General features: G+C 36.8%; 1 long non-coding RNA gene across 2 annotated transcripts in view; it reads right to left on the bottom strand.

The window, feature by feature from the left end:
- LOC138688968 (uncharacterized) overlaps window positions 1–13,443 on the bottom strand; it is a 33,564-nt gene extending 20,121 nt beyond the window's left edge. Inside the window, exons 1-4 of one of the 2 annotated variants that reach the window (XR_011327765.1) lie at window positions 13,345–13,443; window positions 8,406–8,499; window positions 6,964–7,023; window positions 1,318–1,475 (exon numbers count right to left, since the gene is read on the bottom strand). This is a non-coding gene — a long non-coding RNA (uncharacterized lncRNA). Of the gene's footprint in view, window positions 1–1,317; window positions 1,476–6,963; window positions 7,024–8,405; window positions 8,500–13,344 lie in introns of those variants that run through there. The other variant, XR_011327764.1, reaches the window with a different exon arrangement.
- Between the last annotated feature and the right edge of the window lie 3,659 nt (window positions 13,444–17,102).

Raw genomic sequence — 17,102 nt, 5'->3', positions numbered from 1 at the left:
GATGATTCCAGGTCATGGCTGTTTGAGGAGAGTGAGAAAGCTTGGAGGATATTGCTGAACCAGTATCTCTGCATATTCTACCATCAAACTAGAATAACCAAGAAATTACATTTCTGCAATATACCCAGATACTGTCAGTAAATTCAGTATTGCACCAAAAAAAGATGAGCTCTAAACTTCCAATGTTGCAGCATCATAGGTTTCTATAATGTACCATGATTGCCATTAATACTTCATTACTGTAACACTGCATTTATCATGTCACAATGATTATTATTCAGTTTTGTTTCTTCACTGTCCCTGAAAAAAATTACCTCATTCTAGATAAATTTAAAAATACTCAACATTGCATGTTTGAACAAAATATTGATGATTACCTGCACCTAAGTTTTAAGGAGTTATAAACAGTATTATATGATTAAGAAGGTCAAATGTGATGAATGTGACTGGCACTAACAGGTATCATTTGCTCATATAATAGGTGGAAAAATGATTGTGTGGTAAATCAGAGATTTGTAGTGACAAGGCAAGTTAAATTTAGACTAGAACCCAGCATTCAGGTTTTAGATAGAAGCAGAGTTTGAAGTTAATAGCAGTGAAATCTCTTACTGTCTCTAATTATTTTCACAAGATTTAATGCTCAAAAAACTGGAAGGGTCACAATTATTAGCAGATAATGCTAATTCTTCCTTTCTTCCCTGAGTGAGGTCACAGATTCCTGAAATGATCAGGCTGCATCTGCAGTGGAACAGGAAAACAGTCCCTTATTACTTTACAAGGAAAAATATTAGGCCACGGCTTAGATTAGTAGTTCTAATTCATTCTTCCAAAGCCCAAGTATCTTCATAAGGCACAAGCTTGAAGTTTCATTATATAGTTTTGCTAATCTCTATATTTCACATGTTTTCTCGTAACTTTATATTCCTACACTTAAATATTTCATTATAAAATCTGGGGGAAAAAAAAGTAAAATATTGTTATAATAAGACAAAACAGAAAAAAAGCAATAAAATATTCAAACTGTGATTCTCATCTTTTTTTATTATTCAGAAATTTACTAGAAGTCTCTTGGTCCTATAAGGAGATGAGTTTAATGCATAGGCAGCTCTCAGAGAGAACAGTCCTTATTTCAGGCAGATTTCCTAATGAAGTAATGGAAGATTTCAGGATGTGACTTGCTTCATGATCTGCATCTATATATGTGAGGGGAAGGAAATGTTTCTCTCTTCACAGAGCCTGTTTAGAGGGAAGAGCCCAAGCCTTACATTGTACAGGAGTGGGTAGGCCCAGCAGGAGGATGAACTCTTACCATAACAGATACTGGAGGCTTGTGACTTCTGGCAACAGATTTCCCCACCTGCAGATGTTCATTTGTAGACAAGTCACAGACATGGCAACAGAACATGTGAAAGGCAAGTCTGTTGGGGAGTGTATCTACCTGGGCCAGTTGTGCTTCATCCATGTCTGAAGTAGTACTACAAAGAGAAAGCAATGGACAACGGTAGTCAGAGATCCCCTTCTGCAGGGGAAGGCAGCTCCCAAAGCCTCCTCTTTTGCAGCCTGCCAAAGAGTAACAGAAATATCACATGGGCATATAGGGAACACCAAAGCTTGACTGAAGTTGAAACTAACAAAGGGTGTGAAGGTCAAAAAGAAGGACATCAAGATGTATGTCAGCTGTCAAAAGGAAGTCCAAGAAAAAAATCTTGTCCTGCTGCCAAAAGAGGTGGTGACCTAGTGGCAAAGGATATAGAAAATGCAGAGGTATACAGCGCTTTTTTTACCACAGTTTTTAATTGCAAGGTCTTAGGCTGTCAGGCAGTGGCAAGAGCTGATCCATGAGGAAAGACCAGCTGGTAGCCAAGGACATAGGCAAGACAGCACCTTCACTGATGGGTGTCGTAAATGAATGATTTAGATCACTTAAAGAACCACTGTCAAAGGTATTAGCAAAAGTGATTTTTAAATTGAATTTGTAAAAGTGTGACTTAACCAAGCTCGATGAGAAGGTTCACTCTATTACTTACTACATGGAAGAAACATACAAAGGAATATTGAGTTAGAATTGATTTAAAATTATTTACACAGGGACTGGATGTGTAAAATGGTAAGGGACACCCTCCTGTTGAGTCATGAGGTTCAGAATGGATCCCCTTACTTTCTAAACTCAGAGAGAAGTCTAGGTGCGGCTGGATCCAAACTTAGTCCCAGGCTTGGTCAGTGGTTTATGCCTAATGGAAGGGATACAAAGGGTGAGGAAAACCGCCCGTTGAATGACTATGCCAATTTGTTGGGGAATGAGTGATTATGGATCCTACACAACTTTGAGGTGGCAGCAATTTAAGATTTATTAACACTATTAGGGTAAATCACAAGATGAGGTTATATGATTTTTAACAGTATTTAATCATCAGCCAATTATCAGAGTGATTTAATAAAATTTGCTACAATCAACACTACAAAGTTTCCTAAATCTAATCACACACGCACAGAGATATAGAGACTAACCTGTGATCAAGATTTCTTTGTCCTTGCCAATTGTAGTAAATTATGGCTACCAAATGATCTTTGAAACTTTGCAAAATCTAATTGTCGTGAATTACTCACTATTCTTTGTCAGCATTTGTCAGCAGATGATCTTTGACCCCTTCTTCTTCATCGGCAACTATCAACGCATGATCTTGGAAATCCTCACGAAATCTACTATTCAAAATCCTTGCAAAATCTACCCTGAGAGGCGTCCTGACTCAGGGGGAGATAATGGCTCACAGCCTGCTGTGATTCCAGAGAGCTCAAAGGGTGTCACTTAGGATCGCTATTTACAGGATCATGAGATGATTGACTTTGGTCAGTATATTTCCATTCTGGCCACAATTCTTGTCAGAAAATTCTGGCACCTTCCAGGGCTGGCCATGATCCAGGCAGCAGGAGTTTCAGGTATGGTTAGGGAGTGCCTAATCACCCTAACTTACTGTACTGTAGTCAGGACAAGAAAGTACCAGATTGTCCCAACTCACTGCACTTGTAGCCAAAACAAGAACACAATGTTGGCTGGTCCTGGCATTGCAATGTGGCCCAGGGGGACTGTACCAGCACAATGGGTATAGCATAGCCAAGCAAGGCTGGACTGGTGACTGACAAGTTCTGGTGACAGTCTGATAATCATCAGACAGAGCAAGGCAATGTAAAGAGTCAGCTTCAAGTTCAATCCAAACTGCAGACCAGTTTGCAAGTCAGGAACAATAGGCAACAAGGCTGAACGCACATGCAGTATAGTCCAGGCAAACACTGGAGGCTCAGGACAGAGCCTAAATGTCCAAGGGTGCACGGCTGGGGTTCTAGGTGAGACCGGTCAGGACAATAAAGACTATTTTTGCACTCCAGGCTTGACACAGGCATTCCAGTCCTCCATGCTTAGTAACAAAGTTCGGGGAAGAAAAGTACAGCCCACAATAAAGGAGGACCAAATTAAGTTCTACTTGCTTATACTGGACATGCACACATCCATCAGACTGGACAGGATGTATCTGAATGCAGTCCGGTTAACATAATTTTATGCCACTGCCTCTAACCTTTGAGAAAAAGCTAACGGATCGACTAAAGGCTAGACTTTTCTCAGAGGTGAACAGCAAAAGGAAAAGAGATGACACGTGCAAGTTGGAGCAGGAGAAACTAAAAACTGGATTTCATGAAAACAGAATCTTCATAGTTGGAGTGCCTAACTACTGAAGCAGGTTGCCCAGCGAGGTTGTGAAATCCCCAGCAATGGGCAAGACCCCAAACAACCTGATCTTACTTTGAAATTAGCTCTTTTTGAGCAGGGTAGACAAAACGACCCCCAGAAATCCTTTCCAAACTAATTGTTATATGATTCTAATACAGAAGGATTTTATTGACTTTCTGGCAAACATTTCCTTTATAAAGTTCGTTTCATAATCCTTATCCCAGCACAAAAACAGAGAAAAGGAAGATAATACTTGTGAAATTTGGCTAGCTGGCTGCTTCATATACTTATTCAAAAGCGTAAAACAAATACTGATCCATAATTTTAATTCAGTTGAGCATATCCAAATCTTGTCAGGAAAGAGCAATATTGCAGCACAGACTAAGAAAATACTATTGCTCTTTATCAAAAAAGTTGAACTGGAACAAATATTTCAAAGTTCAAATAAAAATAGTGATAATAGGGTTAAATAAGAAAAGTGCTTTTTGCATCTCTAGGGTCTCCACAGTTAGTCTTACTGTTTTGGTCCTGAAATTCAAAAAAGACACTGTAAAATAAAAAGCCATTCAAATTTAGCATCTGTAAGAAGGTGGAGAACTAGGAATAGACCATTTTCCATATAGAAAGATTAAAGACCTTTTTTAGGCTTTTTAAAAAATTTTCTTTAATTGATACAACTGGAATAAAACAGAAATAAACTCATTCAGATACACACATTCTTCTTCAAAATCATTGATCACTTAAACTCTTCCTGAAATTTAAATGGTTCATAAACTTTTCTTCTAATTCCGTGTGCTTAAACATAGATTAGGAATTTTAGTAGGCAGACATGATCTGAAATACTCAGCTTTTTCCTATCAATCTGTGTTTCTAGAAGCTCTATGTCTAATTTACCCTCCCAGATATTGTACTTTGAGATAGGCACCACACTGGCTATGAAATATGAATGTTTTAGCAAAAGGCTGTATTGACTTACTGAAATGATAAGAAATCTGGGATTTTTAAAATACCTGTTGTACATGTCTTATTAGTTAACTCATTTTATGCAGGTATTGATATCAGAATATTGACAGGACCAGAAGGTAGTTGTGAAAAGAAGAAATTCTTTTATAAGACTTATTTTTTGTTGAAGAAGAAAATGGATGGATAAAATTAGTGGCTTCATCCAGAAAATAGTGGGAAATGTCTTTCCTTGACTTTGATCCACAGCTGATGTCAATTTGTTTAATAAAGCTCTTACAAACAACTTTCAGAGGTTTGGAGATTGTCAGGATAGTATCTCTGTCCGTCTTACTGCTTTCAAAAGTAATTCTGAATTGACAAGAGATTGATAGGTTTCTTTGATAGCTTTTTTCTTCTTTTAAGGCAGTCAAATGGCACTTGAGGAAAAACCAATAACAAAGGACAATTGTTTAAAGATTAAATACTGTAAAAAGAGATGAATTACTGAATGTATTTACTAATTTTAACAGTATATACTCATAATTCATCCATGAAGATAGGTAATCTTTTGGACTCCATCACATTTGTATTTTGATTTCAATATATCAAAATACTTAGCATATATAAAACCAAATGTATTGTAAGTGAAAGAGTATCTTCAGTATTTAAAAAGTAGGAAAACTTAATGAGGAAAATTTATACAGATTCATACAAAAAGAAATACATGTTATATGAACCTATAATGAATTCATAGTGGCTGTTATAGCATCACCCTTACCAACTGAAATGTAGTTATTCCAAGCTCACAGATACATATGTAAAATTAATATAAATATGCTATATTACTGGAACAAAAATACTTTCTGCAGAGCAAATAAATGTCATCTTGTAATAGTCAGATCAAGAAAGACAGATCACTTATACCGGCTTGAACTATATGGTGATAATTAACTATCCACTTCGCAAACTTCCTAGAAAAATGTGATATTTTAACCTATTCAGTCTTATTTAATTTAGATTTTTTAGCTGTTTGGGAGATACAGAAAATAGTGACAGTACTGTTTTAAATGAAAATAGGGAAGCTTACTAGAGTGGATTAGGTATGGAGACACAAATAACAAATTTAAGAACAAAAAGGTCTGAATCAGCAACCTGTCTTCTTATGTATTGCTGAGGCCAATATGCAAACACATTCAGCATGGGAATTTAGAGACCATTAAACACTACAACTGTCCCCACGCTGTCATAACTGTACCAGCACCTGCTGCAAAACCACTTTGTGTTGATCTGCTATGAAAATGCAGTATGACCAGATCTCACATTGATTTATGTAGTTCACACCTGCAGAAATAGTAGTTGCACATTAGAGTACATCAAAGACTATGTCAAGAAAAGTGGTTTAACATTTCTTATAGAATAATTTTTAACACTGCTTGCTGGGTAAAACTGTACTTCCTGTTAATGTGCAATATTTTGTATTGATGCTTAAGCTAATATAGGGGGACAGAAATCCATTTTCCTTGTATACAAATCAGAAATGTCAGAAGTATGAGCCTTTAGCTGATCCAGCATGTTATAAGAATCAATCACAATGATGTCCACATAATCTCTCTTTTACTTTAAACATAGCTCCCAGCCAAATACACTTCTCTCTTGCTTAGTCAGCAATCCTACTGAAAATACCATTCTTCCCATAGCCAGAATAGGGATAATTTTACTTTTTAGAGAACTTTTCCAGCTGTGTTATTGCCTGTTTTTTGAGTCCATCAGCCATCTTGTGTTTCCTTTACAGTTTCAGAGTTGCCACCAACTAGCTTCAGACTTCAGAGGTCCATGGTTAATTCACGCAACCCTTTTTGGTTTTTTTTGTCAACTCATTGTTACTGAGCAAAATTTAGCAATATAGTAGCTGGGAAACATCTCTTTGAGGAATTTTAAGCATGACTCTTCTTTGCTTAAGTATTCACATTGTACTAGCCATTAGAAGTTGTTTTTAAATTGTTTTTAAAGTTTTGGTGTTTTGGTTTTAATATGAACCTAAAAGATAAACACTGCACAGCTTGCTAAACCATCTACGCCTATTGAATTTCAAGTTAGGGCTTCTAATCACTTTGCCTTATGCAAATATCTTGGGTGAACTAGGTTTCAATCTTCTTACTTGGTTGGCTAGTCCATACTATTGACCAGAGTTTCTCGGAATGCTTTTTGTTGTAGAGCTCAGTCAGGAACAGTTTGAAAAATCCTAACTAAGCCAGAAATAACTTTTTAAAGTCCTCACTTTTTTCCTTTCATTTTACCTCAAATTTCTCTTAAAAGTCTTCTTCTCTTATCTTCTCAGAATCCTTCTTCCTATAACCCTATAGACAAGGAAGAAGCAGACAAAACAGAGCAGTTTAAAATTGGCTCTAGCTTACAAAACTGGCAGTTGCTTTCTCTAATGATATTATATTAGTATGGATTTTTTTCCTCAAAATGGCAATTTTAATGCAAGTATTTTTCTTAAGGCTTCTTCTGGAGTCATTAATGAATATAGCTTTACATGAATGAGTCTACTTTTCTGTTTATTTTTTGCTCTTTTTTAAGCAGCTAAGTTAAGGGTTTCATACTGTCCTGGTTTCAGCTGGGAAAGAGTTAATTTTCTTTCTAGTGGCTGGTACAGTGCTCTGTTTTGGATTCAGTATGAGAAGAATGTTGATAACACACTGATGTTTTCAGTTGTTGCTAAGTAGTGTTTAGACTAAGTCAAGGATTTTTCAGCTTCTCATGCCCAGCCAGCAAGAAGGCTGGAGGGGCACAAGAAGTTGGGAAGGGACACAGCCAGGGCAGCTGACCCAAACTGGCCAACGGGGTATTCCATACTATGTGACGTCATGCCCAGTATATAAACTGGGGGGGAGCTGGCCTGAGGGGGGGCGCTCAGGAACTGCTGGGCACTGGTCAGTGGGTGGTGAGCAATCACATTGTGCAACACTTGTTTTGTATATTCCAATCCTTTTATTATTATTGTTATTTTATTATTGTTATTATCATTATTAGTTTCTTCCTTTCTATTCTACTAAACTGTTCTTAGCTCAACCCATGAGTTTCACCTTTTTTTTTCAATTCTTTCCCCCATCCCATTGGGTGGGGGGGAATAAGTGAGCAGCTGCATGGTGCTTAGTTACTGACTGGGGTTAAACCACGACACATACTTTCAACGTTCTGCCTGAAACAATAGACTTTGTGACATGAACACACAGGGAACAAGCATGGGCTACTTCTGTTGTTACTAATCTCATTGCAAGTATGTCAAAACTTTTGCTACTCGGGACATAATAAATTCTTTGAGAAATTAAATGGAACTTTTAGGAATGGTTATATGAAATAAGGACAAATATCCAACTCATAAAGCATTCTGTGCTTACTGTGGCAAGTGGTAGATACTTAGACAATGAATATAAAAATGGGTTGTGTATAGAGTCATCTTCTCCCCAGTATACTCTGTATGAGCTTCCAACAGTCTGTAGTATTTGCACCTCATGAGTCAAAATTTCTATTTATATCCTGGTGTTTACAAGGTCTGGAAGGACTTTTGAGCCATAGATATCTCTAATGTCTTTTTGATTTAATTTATATTTTTGACTTTCATCCTGTGGCAATTGAATTCTGCAGTTTAATTGAGATTATAATAGTGGGATGGGCTTCAGCAAGATACTCCCTAAATCCCATTCTGAGATCTCCCTCAGTATGTTTCACTCACCTATAAAGACACGGTTGATGCCCTGTGATAGCACAATGAGTTTCCTTCTGCCAGTAGATTTTGGTAGATCAGAAGCCTGACGTTTGAAGTTAACCTGTTTGTAGAAATTATTTTATGTATGAATATAATCAGGACTAGATGAAGACAACTTGGAAATAGAGCTGGTCAGGTTTTTTATGACAAAAAATTTCATGGTTGGGGATTTTAACTCCCAAATGGATTTTTTGGTTTTGATTTAAAAAGGAAGAGAGCAGTATAACAAAATATTGAGGGCTTACACTTGAGATAGGCATGACTGTCTTTAATACTTTGCTTCCAATCAACATAAAGATTGAAGCAAAGTCTCATCCTAGGTGACTATAAAAACCATCAAGCAATTTCTGTTTAATATATTTAATAACTTATTTTTATTTTATAGACTCCCAAAGGGCCTAGGTCACTCCCTGTTTGTCCTTTTAGAGATTAAGATATAATCTTTCCATTCTAATGGTTTCAAGAATTAGAAAATTTAGCTCTATATTGATGATTTGCTAGTAAAAAATATAGACTGAAGAAGTTACCTGCTAAAGACTTCTTAACAATTAAATTTTAATCCTTAAGGACTGGTTTTTGTAAGCATTTACTGAAGAATCAGTGTTGGAGAATTAATGCTGAAAATGGATTTTTAAAATGGAAAACAGAAAATAAAACTGAAAATTAAATAACTGCACAGAAATCATGCTCTTCCAAATCATTCTTGCAAAAAGCAGACTGATTCTAGTAGCAAGACAGTGCATGAAACTTAATAATGAAACAGATTTTTTTTATATAGTTTCAGTATAATGGATTTAGTGACAAAATTAATTGTTGCAACATGCTGGTGAGTTTTGTGCAAAAACCTAGTAAATTGTCTTTTTCTTTCCACAGAATTCATAATTTTTTGTGTTGTCCCTGTTGCCCTTCTTTTTCACCTTAAAATAACTTTTCCAAAGTCAACTTCTATTCTCACTAGTTTTCAACTCTAAGTTCTGTGTTTTTTTCTGACATATCAATCATTTTTGAAGAAAGAAGACAGGTTTTATGACAATCTTCACTTAAGCTATTTTTTTCTGTCAGAAAATGAAAATTCAACAGAAAATCACTTTCCTGCAGTAACTGCTTGTATAAAAGAAAAGCTTAGTGGAATTTATTTACATCTTAGTTGTGCTGGGTTCATAGGCAGTGTACATTAGAAATGACTGGAAATGGGTAGATTTATTTGTTCACTTTTTCTAAAGCCCATCTGCAGCCCAGTAACAATGACTTCTGCCATTCTTGGTAGAGGGCTCTGCAGAGCACCTATCTCAGGCCTGGCTGGGCTCACAGTGGCCGGCGCTGGGCTGGGCTGGTTTCAGCTCCTGCCTCGGGGCCAAGTGCCTGTTGCCTCCCCTGCCTGAGCCTGAGCTCTGCCAGTGCCTCCCTGGGAAGGGTCCGGCAAACCCAGGGGGTCGCTGCCCAACGGACAAGAGCCCCTGGGAAAGGCTGTGGGACCACATTCACATCTCAGCTGGGAGCAGCCAGAAGGCAGCAGCATGGGGTAAAGGAACATATAAAATGAATTCAAGTAAACCCTGATACTCAGGATGAGGGGACTTCCACCAGCCACACTGCATCTCTGCCAGGAAGGGACTCAGGATGTCGATGACTTACTGTGACAGCTCAGCACCACTTGGCTGGAGGAAGGATGCCTCCATTCACCTTATGAGCTGTAGGAACTCAGGGAGGGTGAGCACAGCACTAGCAAAAAGGGGTAGATATTAGAAAGGGTTTTTTCTATAAGAATTCTAAGGTTATTAATATTATGTAGTTTTTCCTGTACTAATTTGTACTATGATTGTTACTTTCACTGTCATTGGACTGTTTGTTGCATTTCAGTTGGATTTTAAAGTTTTTAACTAGGCTAACAATAAATTCTTGGCTCCATATATGTGCTGTTTTCTATCACCCATAACAGTTTTGAATGTAAACCAACCACTTAAAAAATCAGGGAGCAACTGGGACAATCATACAAATTGCTCAGAAGTATTCCAGGATACATTAAAATTGATGTAGACTCTGACATTAGATTCTTAATATAATTAATTTAAAGTTAATTCTGTTATGTTTTACCACATTTCTAGTACTTTAGATCTAAAAATAATTGAATCCCAAGAAGGAAAGTTCTACTTCAAAATGAGGAAAAGGTCTCTAAACATGGAATTGAGTATTACTGTTATTAATAATTCTTCTTTCTTCTTCTCATTTCTTTGAGAGTTTTACTGAAAAGTTACTTTTAAAATATAAATAATTTAGACATGGAAAGAGTTTGGAGGATATTGTTATTTTGGGAATGGATTTTATCGTGCTTTTAACTACCAGAGACTTTGAGATGAGCTCTCTGCAAGGAAGGAACTTTCACTTATGAAAAATACAGGCATGAAATCTGATCAAATGTTATTTTTCTTTCACCTTCTAGTGTCTAGAATGACATAGAAAGAAGGGCAGTAAACACTGGAAAATATTTATCTTAAAAATAGTAATATGAAGAAGCATATCCTAATGGTAATGAAAACTGTGAAAGATCTTCATCTGCTATGGCATTGCAGGATGTCAATAAGAAATGAATGCACTGCAGTTGCTGCTTTTAAAAATATGAAATTTTATAAACCTCCTCACTGTGTGTGTTATCAGAAAATGCATCTGCTGAGAACTACAGCATGCCTCTCACAGTTTCTATTTGTTGAAAATGCTTTTTATTGTAACAGAAAACAATCCTGAACTGCCTACATAAATTGCTGACTGCTACATAAATTGCTGAATGGAATCCTGGAAATATTTCCAGTTAGAATTTACTAGGCAGTGTCACACAGAATAAAATATAAGGGGTTTATTCCGGTAATTAGTAGAACTGGGGAGGTACTGATCAGGAAGAATGACATAGAATGACAATATTAATGAGCACATGAGTTTGATGAGCTGATTTTCTTACAGATCATACAAACCCCAAAACTATGTAGAAAGTTGACCCTTCTAATTCTTATTTTAAAACTATTTTTAATTTATAGTCTACAGAATGGTAAAATAGAAATCTTAGATTTTAAGTTTCCTTTCCTTTGAAGGCTTTTTCTGCTGAAACATTCTCCAGCCTTGTGCAAAGACACAACATCAATGACATTCTAACACAGCTAGCCCATAGCTCAGTGCTAGTTAGACTGAATCTTACTGAAAGGTTTTGACACCCAAGACCCTCTGCAATGCGACTTCTTTTGGGTTCTGGAACAGATTTTTCAAAGCACTTGTCTTAAAAATTTTTTGATGATAAAAAGTACAAAACTATTTAGGAGAATATAAATATATTCTGAGAGATTGGGATGGGCATTTTTAACTTAAATATGCTTAAAATGCTTCTGCTTTCTCATAGTATTGAACAATGTGTGTGCTTTTTCCTCACAAAAGGTGACTGCATGAGATAATGCTAGAGCTCTGACTTTTTTCATTCTCAGATTATTTTTATTCTGCACCTTTTAAGTTGTGACCTCAAAGTTCAGATGTTTGAGAAAACATCATCCTGCATACAGGGAAGTCTCATGAAAAATTCCACTCTTCTAGGGAAAAACAGTCAGGAATGTCATCCCTGTCCTAGATCTCAGTCATATGATGTGTTCCTGAGGAGGTATCTCACTGCTTTTTCCATTAATTGGTTGAACTACTTCCATAATCTTAATAACTTTGTGTATAGATGTAGTCTACACAGTAAGAAATAGGGGGCTTACTCTTGCCCAAGACAATACAGTAACTGGTGTCAGAAAGGGAATTTAGGAATAGTTTGATTATGAATTGGAAGGTGATGGAGATGTCATAATTAAAGGAGATGGAAACCAGGGCTGACTCTTTAATCCTTAAAAAATACTGCCTTTTTCTCAGTGGCACAGAGAATCAGGCACCTAATTCCAGGCCAGAAAAATACAGACTCCACATGTTCAGTTATACTGTTGTGGTGATTCTTGAAATAGATGAGGTTCCCCTAACCAAATCAGGTCTTGTTATTTTAAAAGATGTTAAGAATCAGGACTGCTTCCCCTCATGATATTTAGTGCTTAATTTAGAGCACAGTGAGGTGTCTCTGTACCATGCTTTACTGCAAAGGAAAAACATCTCCGTGTTCCCCAGGCTTTTTCTAAAATTTCCATTTGACTTTTTCACAAAAGGGAAAAAGGGGGAAAAAAAAGAAAGAAAATGAAAACCTGAGAGGTGAAAGTAAATTGAGCTGATATGGTCTAGTTAACGTACACAGAGAAATTTTACATGCACCCATCTCATATAAGAAATTAATGCACTAAACTTAATTGATTTTTCAACCAGTTAACTTAATTTTAATCTAGCAAGAATTCTCATATGAATTGTACCTATAGTATCAAATTTTTGTTATTATTCAGCCAAGTAAGTATAATCTAAAAAGAAGTATTTAATATATATATTCAAATATACATACAGACACAACACAGGTGTGCACAGTCATATATACAGCCTCAAAACAATACTTAATGCTGTATTAATTCAGCAAATCTAGACATCTATTGGTCTGTATTTCTTCTTTATCTCAAGCTTGTGAAAGTTGCCAAATTCCTGTAAAAAATGGGACTAGTTTACCTTTTTTTATTCAATTGCCTAGTTTAGCCAATTATTTACTCAATTCATGTATTACACTCATGAATGAAGGCATAATACTACAGTAATTGCAGCACTGTAACGGAGACACACGCAATCAAATCAAACAGGGGTTAAAACCAGATGTTATTCTTCAATAAAAAAGGTCGGTTAGAAGTCCAATAACATTTGTGAACCACAGGCTCAATGATGTAAGGGGAAATTAGTACTACACAGCTGACTTAAGAATTCTTAAGGTTTAGAAATGATGACTCAAAATGCGCATATCACTCACCTAAAAGATGAGGGCTCTCAACCTCGAGGACTTACCAAGGGTGACGTCCTGACCCAAGGGGAGAGTCCCCGACTGCAGACCCACTGCTCTGAGGAGGACTGGCTCCAAATGCCCTCTGGTGGGGCCCCATTTATACCCCTGTCGAATCTGACCCGTGGTCATATATGGTCATTTTAGTCCCCATTGGCCGAGGGTCAACAATTCCATATTCCTGATGCTCGTACCTGCTGACTGTTACTTGACACCACTGTGCGGACTAGTCAGTTCAACTTCCAACCTGTGGCCTCTAGGTTTTTTCCTCTCTACCATGGCCAGAGAAATTTTGCTTTCTATCGGGGTGGGTGTACCTGCCACAAGCACATTGCCAAAAAACCCAATGCTGGCTTCCTCCTTGAGAATCTAAATAGATCTCTGCATAAGTTAATGGTGTCTGAGGAACATGGGGGAAGGTTCTTCAGAAGGTAGAATGCATGCCACATGTATACCATCCACAGTTCCTACGGGCTTTGGCTTAATTGGGTCTGAGCCAAGGAGCTGACACATTCACCAGTCCATCAGAGTATAATTTCTGATCAATGTTTTTTTGTAAAATCTCTTCAGGACTCCACTGGAAGTAAAATCTGATATGAATAATAGCTTGGGCACAAGAAATATTCAGGTACATATAGAATATAAACCCATGTTTTCTCCACTTAAATGCTAGCATATTTGCAAATTAAACAATATAAAATAGCAGTTCAAAAGAGCCACTTTAGTGGCAGTTCCTCATGTGGTACACTAGTGCACCAGCTTCCAGATATAGAAGATTTTCTCAAGAAAATAACTTTCCTCAAGAAAGCGTGATATCCCAGACTTACAAAAATATAACCATAACAGAAAGACCAGTGGGCATATTCTGAGAAGCACGTAGAGCTAAAAATATACTCTGTGGATTTGCATTGTGTAATGAATAAGTCACTTATCTTTCACATGTGGGATGGTAGAGGAAGGAAATTCATGTCTCAAGATGAATTAATTTTGGGTAGCTGACCCACTGGTGAATTTGTTCACTTGCAAAATAGACATAATCAGCAAGCATCCAGATTTTGGTCAACAGAAATAACATTAATTGATGTATTTTGGAAGTAAATTAAGTAAAGCAAGTAAAATATATAGAGTGCAACATGACAGTAGGAAAAAAACTGAAAAGACAAATCTGAGACAAGTCTGCGTTATTCATGCTAATAGCACCCATACTGGAAGTTTCTTAAAGGCTGTCTTTTAACATAATGTTTTTAAGTTTATTACTTCTAATTGCTCAATCTAAATTTTCACACCGTTAACATAATGTTTTTAAGTTTATTACTTCTAATTGCTCAATCTAAATTTCACACCGTTAAGTCAGTTTTAGAAAAATATGTTTTGCCATTTGTCAGAATTAAATTAGATTCTACAATATATTTTTAGCTCCATTAAATATTTTTTAATACATTTGTTTTGTTAATTGGTCTGGTGACTTTGGGAACATTTTTTATTAGGAAGGTGTGGAGGAACAAAAGCAGGAGCATTTGGCTAAGTGATAAAAACTTAGAAAAATTTGATTTTGTACAACACATGATTATTCAAGCCTTGCTAAATTTTGACAGCAAAGTGTTCTGCAGATTCCATCTGTCTCCTGCTGCCATTCCAGGTAGGAAGGTCCGAGCAAGATTTCCTGTGCAAGAGATGGTCCATCTGCTGTGGATCTCTACTGTACAACTGACTTATCTGTCTAACAGCAGAGGAGAATATCCCCCCACTTCTCACATTTGTCTCATACATAAGAGCATAACATTGGCGAGATTATTTTTTTTTAAATGTATGATTAATCATTGGTAATAAAAATAGTATTTCATGCCTAGGAGACAGGAACCCATAGTACAAATGGAATATAATAGATGAACAGCAAGAGAAAAGACAAAGATGCACATAACAGTGGGTGCAAAATAGCAAAGTGATGGCTTGTGACTCTTACCAATGCTCACAGTTTTGCTGGTAGTGACCAGGGTTGGGGGGTTCTTTTTAATTCTAGAGATACACTGGGGAGAAGAAAGGGATTGCACAAAACAGGCATTTGGGATCCTGTACAGATAAATAAGGTAGGCTTACCTTTACTTCCACAATTAAACTAGACTAAGTATTACAGGTAGACTTTACACAACACTTAAAATCTCTTGTTTAGAGGGTCTTGGCACTCTGCACACTTGAACATGCAACATAAGAACTCCTAGATTATGAGAGTGCAGCATTTTGAAGGAAATAGTACTAGAAAAATTGGTCAGGACCAGGGAAAGAAAGAGAAAAAGAAAAAGAATATCAAGTACTAGTTACATTGTCTTCTTAAATTCTGGTGCAGTCTCCAGACTCTGTCTTCCACTTCTTACAGTTTCCCCTTCTTTTTTTAATCCTATATGCTTATGAGGCAATTCAACTCTGCTCTTATAAAATGCTTTACTAGGAAAATGGTTCATATGACATTCTGCCAACCTAAGAAGCAAAAAAAAAAAGAATCACCGAATTAGACATTAGGAATCATTAACATAGTTCACTGTCACAAGTCTGAAGTTGCTTTAAACATACAAGTTATTTTCAGAAACAATCCAAGAAGACCCTTAAACCTAGAGCAAAATTAATGATGTTACCCAGAACAGCAACAGGAATTACGTCCAGTGGCTCAGCATGATTACACCTCCCCAGTGCCTTCATAGCTTTATAAAAGTTATTTAGCAACACTTAGCAGCGGAGAACATATAGCAGCACATCTTAAAGGCCATTTAACAATAATTAGCAATATTAATTCACGTCTAGGTTCTGAAAACCAGCTTTACTATATCTTGCAAAAGACTAAAAACTAGCTAATCTTGGGTTTTTTTCCAAGCTTCAGAATATTCTTTTCAGCATAGCTCTGAAGAAAAAGAGATTTATGCATTTTTGATACACATATACCTCCTAAAAGCTAAGGGAGTGTATTTAGGAGTAGACTCACACAGTGTAGCATTAGGTAGTAGTGGACCTTAGTGGTGGGCACTGAGACTCAGAAATTAAATTTATTCCTTGAATTGCCTTCCAAAATCATTTGTCGGCTAATATCCCCCTTGGGAGCACAGGTACCAAATAGCTTTAATTTTCAGTCCTCATGGTCCCGCACTGTCAGTGTAGCACCATTGTTTCACCTTTGTCCCCACGGTTGCAACTCTACTCCAAGAAGTCTTTTCTGTAAGACTTCTCATCCAGGATAAATATTCATCTCAAAGAGTCTTTAAATACTGTCTAAATATCTTAGGCCCAAAGACATGACAGAAAAAAAGACTCAGGCCTTTGTGGCAGTGTGCCTCAAGCTGTCCTGGACTGAGGGGATATCTGCAAGAATTTAGCCTGGTCTGGTGGTAATGGTTCTTTCTTGCAGGTCAAAACCTGTGTCAGTGTGTTAGAACATAGCAGTATGTGCTTGCTTGTTTTTCCTTTCCAGCTTCATTAATTTCACACTTCTATCTGTGCAGGAGAAATAGTTAATGTGTGTAGTCAGATTAGACTGTGGTTTTATGGTTAGAGTATTCTCCCAGAAAGGAGAAGAATAGGTTTGATTTCTTTCAGGTTGAAAAGGACATAAAATGTTTTTAGCCCCCCCCCCCCCCAACTATGTAAGAACTGAACATTTAACCCTCTCCTGTGTAGCTGAATAAAAACAACTATTGCCTATGTATTGCATGTCTGAAACTTAATTCTTTAATGTGCCTGAC

The sequence above is a fragment of the Haliaeetus albicilla genome, chromosome 14 (assembly GCF_947461875.1).
Source record: "Haliaeetus albicilla chromosome 14, bHalAlb1.1, whole genome shotgun sequence".
Taxonomy (NCBI): Eukaryota; Metazoa; Chordata; class Aves; order Accipitriformes; family Accipitridae; genus Haliaeetus; species Haliaeetus albicilla.
Note: the sequence above shows the minus strand (reverse complement) of the source record. Positions and strands in the feature narration are given on the sequence as shown.